Source organism: Plectropomus leopardus, chromosome 9 (genome assembly GCF_026936395.1).
Source record: "Plectropomus leopardus strain MGB_pleo_1.0 chromosome 9, ASM2693639v1, whole genome shotgun sequence".
NCBI classification, from domain to species: Eukaryota; Metazoa; Chordata; class Actinopteri; order Perciformes; family Serranidae; genus Plectropomus; species Plectropomus leopardus.
This window is the reverse complement of record NC_142184.1, coordinates 31,334,581-31,343,000: the sequence shown is the minus strand read 5'-3', so window position 1 is coordinate 31,343,000 and position 8,420 is coordinate 31,334,581. Positions and strand designations below refer to the sequence as shown.

Below are 8,420 nucleotides of genomic sequence, written 5' to 3'. Positions count from 1 at the left end.
GATCATAGATACAGTCGGTATTTATGGGAACGCCCACAAAGAGTCACACCCTTTTACGCATAGGGGGAAAACAAAGCATTTGCTACCATGCTGAAGATTTGCTGTGTGGTTTTCCGCACATCAAAAAAAATTCTGAGTTAAAGGGTGTTTTTCAACATATTTTTCTATGTTTTTGTGTCTCTAATGGGAACATTTTTTAAGAATTGGTTTGGTATTGAGTAAGAGTACTGAGGTCAGCAGCGCCAGGCTGCACTGTAAACACTCAGAACATGTTTGCACCGCCAAAATATGTCCATTAGAAGTGCTCGTTTTTGCCACTGACATGCTCAGAGTGTATGACAAGATTATTAAAAGGATCCCTGCAAAAATAGACCTTCTTGTCAAAGAGAAGGATCCTTTTTGTCTAACCAGAAACAGCCCGGAAATCGCTATTGTCAAACTCACCAGACTTCATTTAAATAAACAGTAAGTCTTTCAATGTGAAACACATTTCATTCATCGTCCACAGAAACATAATGAAACTCAAAGATGTCATCTTGGTTAGTCTTTTTACTGTTCCAACAATCACCAACTCTGGTTTAGTTGAAATAACCCTAATTCACCCAGTTAGATTTGAAAATGTGTTGGCTTTTGTACAAGCTAAAATTAAAGTTTATTTAAATGGAGTCTGGTGGGTTTGGCAATAGCATTTTAGGGATGTTTCTGGTTAAACAAAAAGGAATGCTTTATCCAAACAGTGTTAGATTGTTTAGCCATTGGTAAAAAAAAAAAAGTTTTGGTCTTGTAGTTCGGAAGATTGCAAATCAATTATATCATGGTAGCACATAGTCAAAACAGGCTAATGGCGTGGAGTGATGTTAGTGCTAAATCACTAAAAGATACATGTTTATTACATCATAGCATTATTGGCTATAGGGTACTAATTGTAAATGTAACTAATCATATCTAGAGTAATAAACCAGTGTTTTTGCTACGAGTTTAAAAAACGTACTTTCCTAACATTTACAGGCTTGGTAAATGGATCGTTTTACCTTTTCCTGACTTCACCCTCCCATGCCCCTTAATGATGACTAGACGCTGACTGTATCTACTGTTTTAGACTGATAGGGAAAAACTGAGTGTCATCATGAGCTGCAACACCCAACAAGGTTGATCGAAGAAAAAACACAGTGCCACGTTTATTTGCTGTAATGTCATTAAACTGAAAATCTTAGAGGAAAGATTTTCACAATGCTGCAAACATTTTGATTAACAGGTGATCCCTGCAGAAACATCGCACTGCCACACTTCCCCAAAACTGAAGTCAGCTTACTGTAGCATTGCAATATCAGTGACAGTCAGCTGAAATGACCCATGCTGGGAAAGGGTGTGATTAGCACTGATTGTTACCGACCATAGACATCCTTTGTGTCTGCATTCTGCTATATATTTAAAGGGAAAAAAAATCAACAATGACAAACACAGGAAACTCTTTGCATTATTATATTATGGCAAGTTAAAAGAAATAGGTTGACAAGTTGAGAAATACATTTTCATTTTTCTTTCTTGCCGAGAATTAGATGAGAGGATGAGTAACACTATATATAATGTCTGTCTGATATATGTGAAGCCCCAGACCAAAGATGCTTAGCTTAGCTTAGCATAAAGACTGGAAGCGCTTGTTTGGCTTTATCCAAAGGTGAAAAAAAATGTAAAGAAAATGTTCAGTTTTTGTGGTTGCTTAGGGTGGCTTATCAATTTCATAATGACAACAAGGCTCCAGGAAGTCACTGTGCCTGGTCAAAAAACAGTCCAACTTTTGTTACAGTCTCATGTTTATATGACTTAAATGATAATTTTTGTGCCAATTAGTGAGCTTTAAAGGGCCTGAGAGGCATCTTTTTTTTACACAGGCATGCTGTCTGTTTCCCCCAGTTTCCAGTCTATAAGCTAGGCTAAGCTAACAGTTCCCTGGTTGTAGCTTCAAGCGTACAGACATGACAGTTGGAAAAAAGCTTCTGATCTAACTCATGGCAAGACTGGGAACAAGAGCATTTCTTCAAATTGGCTTTTATTCCTTAAATAGTGTGTAAATATATCCTCATATAACAATTTGTATGATATCTTGGTTGGACGTTGTTTGTGTTGAAACAGTACATGCACTTACGTAGTGTGAAATAACTCAGCACTGACTTCTAGATTCACATGGGACACGAACAGTGGTCTCATGGGTCAAAGTCCTGTGTTTATTTGACCACTCTACCGCTTAGACTTTTCTTCTTTCTTTTTTCAGTCGTTTTACTACATGACCTTACCTGCTACTTTGCTCCCATCACATGACGCTGGTCAGCCAGCAGCAAATAGGTCACATCATCACAGTGTCCTGGCTCACTATAATGTGGTTTTTATTAGTCATAGTGTAAAACTTTTCAGAAGTACAAGTACAAACAGTGACTGAGACACCTGCAATGACCTTAGCATCTCTATGTTACAAGTTGTTTTACTCACAAACATTATGCCTGAGGCTCCGCCAACTATAGTAAAGTTACTCTTACTCTTAGATCTGACTTACCTTAGTTATACAAGATTCATTAAAGCCCATTCAGTCCCACAAACAATTGAAATAGATGAAACACAATTTAACCAGATTGTCAATAGTTTACTTAGTAGTTTTCCATGTTCCAGTATTGGGTGTGTTTTGTGAGTGATTGTGTGTTCAGTACATTAGTGTGTTGCCTTCAGGGCCACTGTTAGTCATTAATCCGAATTGTTAATGGGTGTCAAAGCCCTGAGCTTTCACTATAGCTGTACACTGAGAGGAGCAGAACACTGATCTGTGAGTGTGTGAGAAAGGGGTGAGTTTGGGTTGGGTTTGTCAGAGAAGCTATGGTTGTCCTGGTCTACCATCTGAACATGCTGTCCAGTGGGCAAGTTTACTGCCGTAGGGCTCGAGGGCATTGCGGCAGCAGCGTCACAACAACAGCAGGGGGAGAAGAGGGGAGGAAATGGGAGTCTAAACTCAGCTCTTAAACAGGAAGCCACCCTGGTTCTCTCATTGTTGTGTTTTTATAGACTCAACTTCCTGCCGGCCTGACCACCCCCATTACCATGGTGACAATCCCTGTTGTTTATGGGATGGATTGTAAAGATCCTGCCCTGGCAAGTGTTGACAGTCATCACTGGCTGTAGTGTCTCAATTAAACAATTTCTTGAGTAGGGGATGAAATGTTCTTGTTGTGCAACAAGGTCTTTGAAAAGTGTAGAAGTCTTAAAGTGCCTCCTACAGTGTTATTAGGAGTCTTATCTTGCATCATATTAACTTCTTCTAACCCTTTTCTTAGTTTCAGGCTGACTTGTTCTTAATTTAGCTTGTCTTATATTTAATCTGAACAGCATTTAAATAGTTCAAACTCTTTAAAAAAGCATTTTCTGTCTGTAGTCTGCAGATGCACCCCAGACATGGCGCCTCTAAAGTGTGAATGAAATGATGAAATCGACAGTTTGGTGTCGGACAGCCCCAACAAATAGAGATAGAGAGAGGGAGGGAGGGAAAAGAAAGAGAAGGAGTTAAAGAAAAGAGGATGTGGCCGACAGTAAAAGATGACTGGAGGGGAGTGGAGCTCTCAGTCTAATTATAGATCCTGCTGTGAGCTGGCTGAGGCAGAAGTGCTACTGGGGTTTTTCACATAGCCGGATATTTACAAGACAAACACGGGTATGTGCCTTTGACTTTATGGTTTGCTTTATGTGTTTTGCGTGCACGTGTGCAGTTTTGTTGTTTCTGTTGACGTTTATATCTTGTGAATGGGAGGCGAAACCTGTTGTGTCAAAGTCTTTGGATCTTAGCGCGTACTGGGAGCCTTCTGTGGTGCGTCTTGGTGAGTGTGACAGACTGTGATGATCAAACCTAGCACAAAGATGAGAGCGAGATTTTTTTTTGTTTTTTTTCTTGTGTTAATTGATTCATTCTGTGTCTGTTTCACTTATTTTGAGACTCTTCTTGCACTTCTGTCGCTGCTACACTTATTACAACAACAACACAATGTTAGAGATGTGTGTGTGTGTGTGTGTGAGAGAGAGAGAGCTTGCTGACCCAACAGACAGTGGCCTTGATGTTTATGGAAACTCAGTGAGGACTTAGGAAACTGGACCCGTGCTGCATTATACATCAACCTTCCTCCATTACTGACCCCCCCCCCCCACACACACACACACACACACACACACACACAGAAACCTGCACACTCACAGTCCTCCCTGTCTGCCATGCACTCACACATGCACACACCTGATGTACTAATAATACTATGCTTTCTCTCATGCATGTCATGACTTCTGCACAGATGACGAGCTGAAATGCACCTTTAATGTGAATTAGAACATCCACTGTGGGATCGGCTGCAGGAGGCCACTGACATTGACCTGTGTGTTATTGCACAGTAGCTGTGTCTGTTTTGGGATTGTGCTATTTTGGGTTTGTTTAGTGTTCCACTGGTTTGTTCCTATGGGAAAGCTGCTGTACATCTTAAACGTTAATGTGGTGGATTGCACTTCTACACAAATGTTTTAAGCACTGACATCAGTTTTTTACTTTGATTGTTTAGGTCAAATAAACAACTTTGCAAAATCATCTTTTTAGCAAAGTGCCCAAACAAATTGTCCTGGAGGGTCTGTTGTTCTGTTTCAAGAGAACTCTCTGCAGTAATTTTGCCGTTGTCTGTTTTCTAGACAAATCCCTGAAAACCTCATGTTATGATAAATGTGGGCAGTATTGGAGGCAACTGTCTAGAGGAAGGTTAAAAATGCACTTTCAGCAAAGTTATGTTTTTTGCTTTTCAAAATCAGGAAGTGAGGAATGGCAAGAAGCCAATATACAACTGTACAATTTGGTGCCAGTTAATTACGTAAATTTCTATTAGTAGCTTGTTGGCTATCCCAAAAGAGTGATACTCAGTGCTGAAACATTAGGCCATTTACTCAGTTAGACAATCAACAGAACAGTGTTCACCAACATACCTGACAAACAGCTGATCGTGCAAGTGATTTATTGATATTCCAAACGTTTGCTGGTTTGAGCTTCTCAAAATGGAGGATTTGCTCTTTTTCCCTTGTTCTTATAAACATCTTTGCCTTTTTGATTTGATTTTGGTAGCAATAAAGAGGCAATTTCATGACTTCACCTCAACACCCTGGGCTCTGTGGGACATTGTGAAAGGTTTTTTTAATCTCCACACATTTTCTAGACTAAATGACCTAAGCTACAATTAGTAACTTTTGAAAAAATACGTTTTTGTCATAAAACTCTCTCTACATCTGCACAGAAGATCACGCGACAAATAGTCCATAAAAAAGATGTTTCTTCTCACAGTACTTCTAATGGCATTTTTTGAAACCACAGTGTTTGAAAGAAAACGACAAATCAAAGCCGAGGAGTCTCTTACACAGCTGTCAATCATGTCAACCATTGCAGGTGAACTTCAGTCAGATTCGGATACTGCATTGCCTATTTTTCACCTCAAATGTTTTCAGAAATGTATATTAGTGTACTGTTAAGCTGTACAATGAGAACATTTGCTCTGGCTGGTGCTTCATTTTGTCTGGATTGTTTTCAACAAAGCTCCCGGATCCCAAAATTGCAGCCACAGTAAAAATAGGTTTCTTTATAAAAAATCATCTAACTAGATATTGAATTTTATCTTGACCATGAAATGGTTTGTTTTCAAGAATTTTTCTCAGAGAATTTTTTTTTTCGAAAGTGATACATTCAAAGTGACATGCTACACTGGAAATATAGTTTTTGTGTTAAGACATAATATCTGTGCTCTGTTATGCCTAATATATATTGAATCAGAAAGTGAAAACTTAACTTATCTGCTAAATTTGGCAAGAAGAGAGCTGAGAATTTTACATCCAGCCCCATCATTTCTGCAACATGTTTTCTTTCTTTTTTTTTTTTTTCGTCTCCACTTGCTTAAGAAAAGCCAGACTTGAACCTGCGGCTTTGACCCCGCGTTTGTTTGCTTTAGATGAAATGGGAACTGTTTTCTTTGGCAACGAGCTGGAAAGACCTGCTGTAAACTTGGATCAGTAATTCTTTGCAATGAGTACTCTCTCTCACACACACACACACGCACGCACGCACGCATGTACACACACACACACACACACACACACACGTAGTCATTTGGAGGGTGGTCCAAGTAAATATGCAAATATTGGTGAATTGACATGACGAGGAAACAAATCATGTTTTTTCTTGCTGGGGCACAAAGAAAGAGATAAGACAGAGACGTGTCAGGTTGCTGTTGCAGCCTATTTTATGCAAATAATCTTTTCAACGCACATGCACGCAGTCATTATAATAACACAGCTGCATGCCACTCGAAGCTTGAGGAGAAGGGGATGAGGGGAGTGATAGAGATGGAGTCAAGAGGAAAATGCTTGACTCTCAGCAGTGTCAGGTTGTGCTGCCAGCCCTTTTCCCCTCTGTCTCCTACTCCATATTTCCTCCTTTATTATGTTTCGGCGCCGGGGACAGCCGTAACCGGAGGCAATATCTTTATGTTGTCTGTCCGTCTGCCTGTCACATTCTTGTGAACGTGATATCCCAAGGACGCCTTGAGGGAATTTCTCCAAATTTGGCACAAACATCCACATGGACTCAGTGATGAAGTTATTACATTTTGGTGTTCAGAGGTCACTGTGGGGCTCCAGTTCTCGCATGTTTATTGCACCAAAGTAGTTGTGACATTTTGAACAACACAGCTCTTCATCAAACTTAACTTATTATTTTTTTGGATCAGCACCTGCTTTATTTTTGGATTGGATGCAAAGGTCACTGTGACCATGCATTCATCTCATTCTCATGCATACAATATCTCAAGAAGGGCTATCTGCAAATTTGGCAGAAACATTTGCTTACACTCAAGAATGAACTGATTTGATTTTGGTCGCACAGGTTATGGTCAGTGTGACCTTGCATTTGTCTCATTACTTGTAAACACAATATTTTATGAACACCTTAAGGGATTCTTTTCCCTCTGTTTTTTTCAAATTTGGCAAAAACGTCCACTTGGACTCGACGATGACAATGGTAGTCAACGGTCACTGTGATCTTTGCATCCATCTAATTCTTGTGAACATGATATCCGAAGAAGACCTTTAGGGAATTTCCTCAAATTTGGCAGAAACATCCACTTTGGATTGACCAATCACGTCAATCAGGAATGACCTAGGTAGAAGAAGAAGGTTGAAGGTAGATTTATTAGTCTTTTTTTAAATTTTGTTTAAAAAATGAAATTTCATTTGTCTTTGATCCTGCTGCATCTTTGGAGTTGAAGGATGAGTTGATTAAAATCAGCAGCTGCTGTGAAAATCTGGTTCTTTGGGAATGTTGCTGCTGATGGCATTATTCAATTCCTGCAGTGGTTAGAGGCCAAAGGTCAAGGTCACCATGACCTCACAAACATATTTTTTTGCAATAACTCAAGGGCCTATATACTAATTATAACAAAATTCCAAAAAAAAGGGTCTCATGAGATATAATGATATAGTCAGCAAAAGGTCAAAAAGTGGCATCTGTGAGATCATAATGATCTGAAAAAATACTTTTCTGACCAGTACTCTGTGTTCTGTATCTCAGAACCAGAAGGAGACACATTTGGTCAGAAACTGAATTGATGACACTAATCTTGGGTGTCCACCTTGAAACTGTGCTGATTATATAGATCTTCTGTGCTGCCGGGGGGAATATGTATTTTATTTTATTTTTAAGCATCCATATTTTCACAGACATGAACTGAACTGTGAGTGCAACTTGACTGGTGTGGGTTGGCATACAACCACAAGGCAGTAATGCTAGTTTTCTTTTAGTCTCTTTTTTTCATCTGCTCCTCCCCTCAGACTGTTCTGTTAGATTTTTTTTTCTCAGAAATCTAGTAACTCAGTATATGAGTCAACCCCCCTTACCCCTTAAAGGGAAATAATTTGCATCAAAGTCATTTTTTTTTTTGCACCAACAGCCTCACAGATACCCTGAGGCAATGACATCTTTATCACCTGAAAGTAGCTGCCTCTGAAAGGTGTCATGTGATTAAGACGCATTCGCTCACACTGTACAGTCAAAACAGAAGAAGGCGTTGTAGCTATATTTGGACACGTCAAGACACAAAGTGGTAGCGTCTGCTCAGTTGGTTGTTGACTTTTACAGCCTGACAGTCAATCGCTAGTGGCCATATACTGGCTGTCAGCTCTCCTTGGGTGTCCTTTCCTCTCTTTCATTTTAGTCCAGTCTGCCCATTTTCTCCTTGTTGTCTGTTTTATTGCCTCTGGTGTTTTACACAGTGTGGCTTTTTTCCTCTCTGCTCCTTTCACTTTGTCAAAATTTGTCCACTCCATGTACAGGTATTGGGGGAGAGAGCTATCAAGGAAAACAGAGCAAG

At 39.7% G+C, this 8,420-nt stretch overlaps 1 protein-coding gene across 5 annotated transcripts in view; it reads left to right on the top strand.

Moving 5' to 3' along the window:
• hdac7a (histone deacetylase 7a) overlaps positions 1-8,420 on the top strand; it is an 84,660-nt gene that overhangs the window by 37,740 nt on the left and 38,500 nt on the right. Inside the window, exon 1 of one of the 5 annotated variants that reach the window (XM_088082498.1) lies at positions 3,435-3,694. The exons of the other annotated variants lie outside the window; for them this stretch is intronic. The gene's annotated coding sequence lies outside the window, so the exon portion shown is untranslated. Of the gene's footprint in view, positions 1-3,434; positions 3,695-8,420 lie in introns of those variants that run through there. 5 annotated transcript variants of the gene reach the window in all.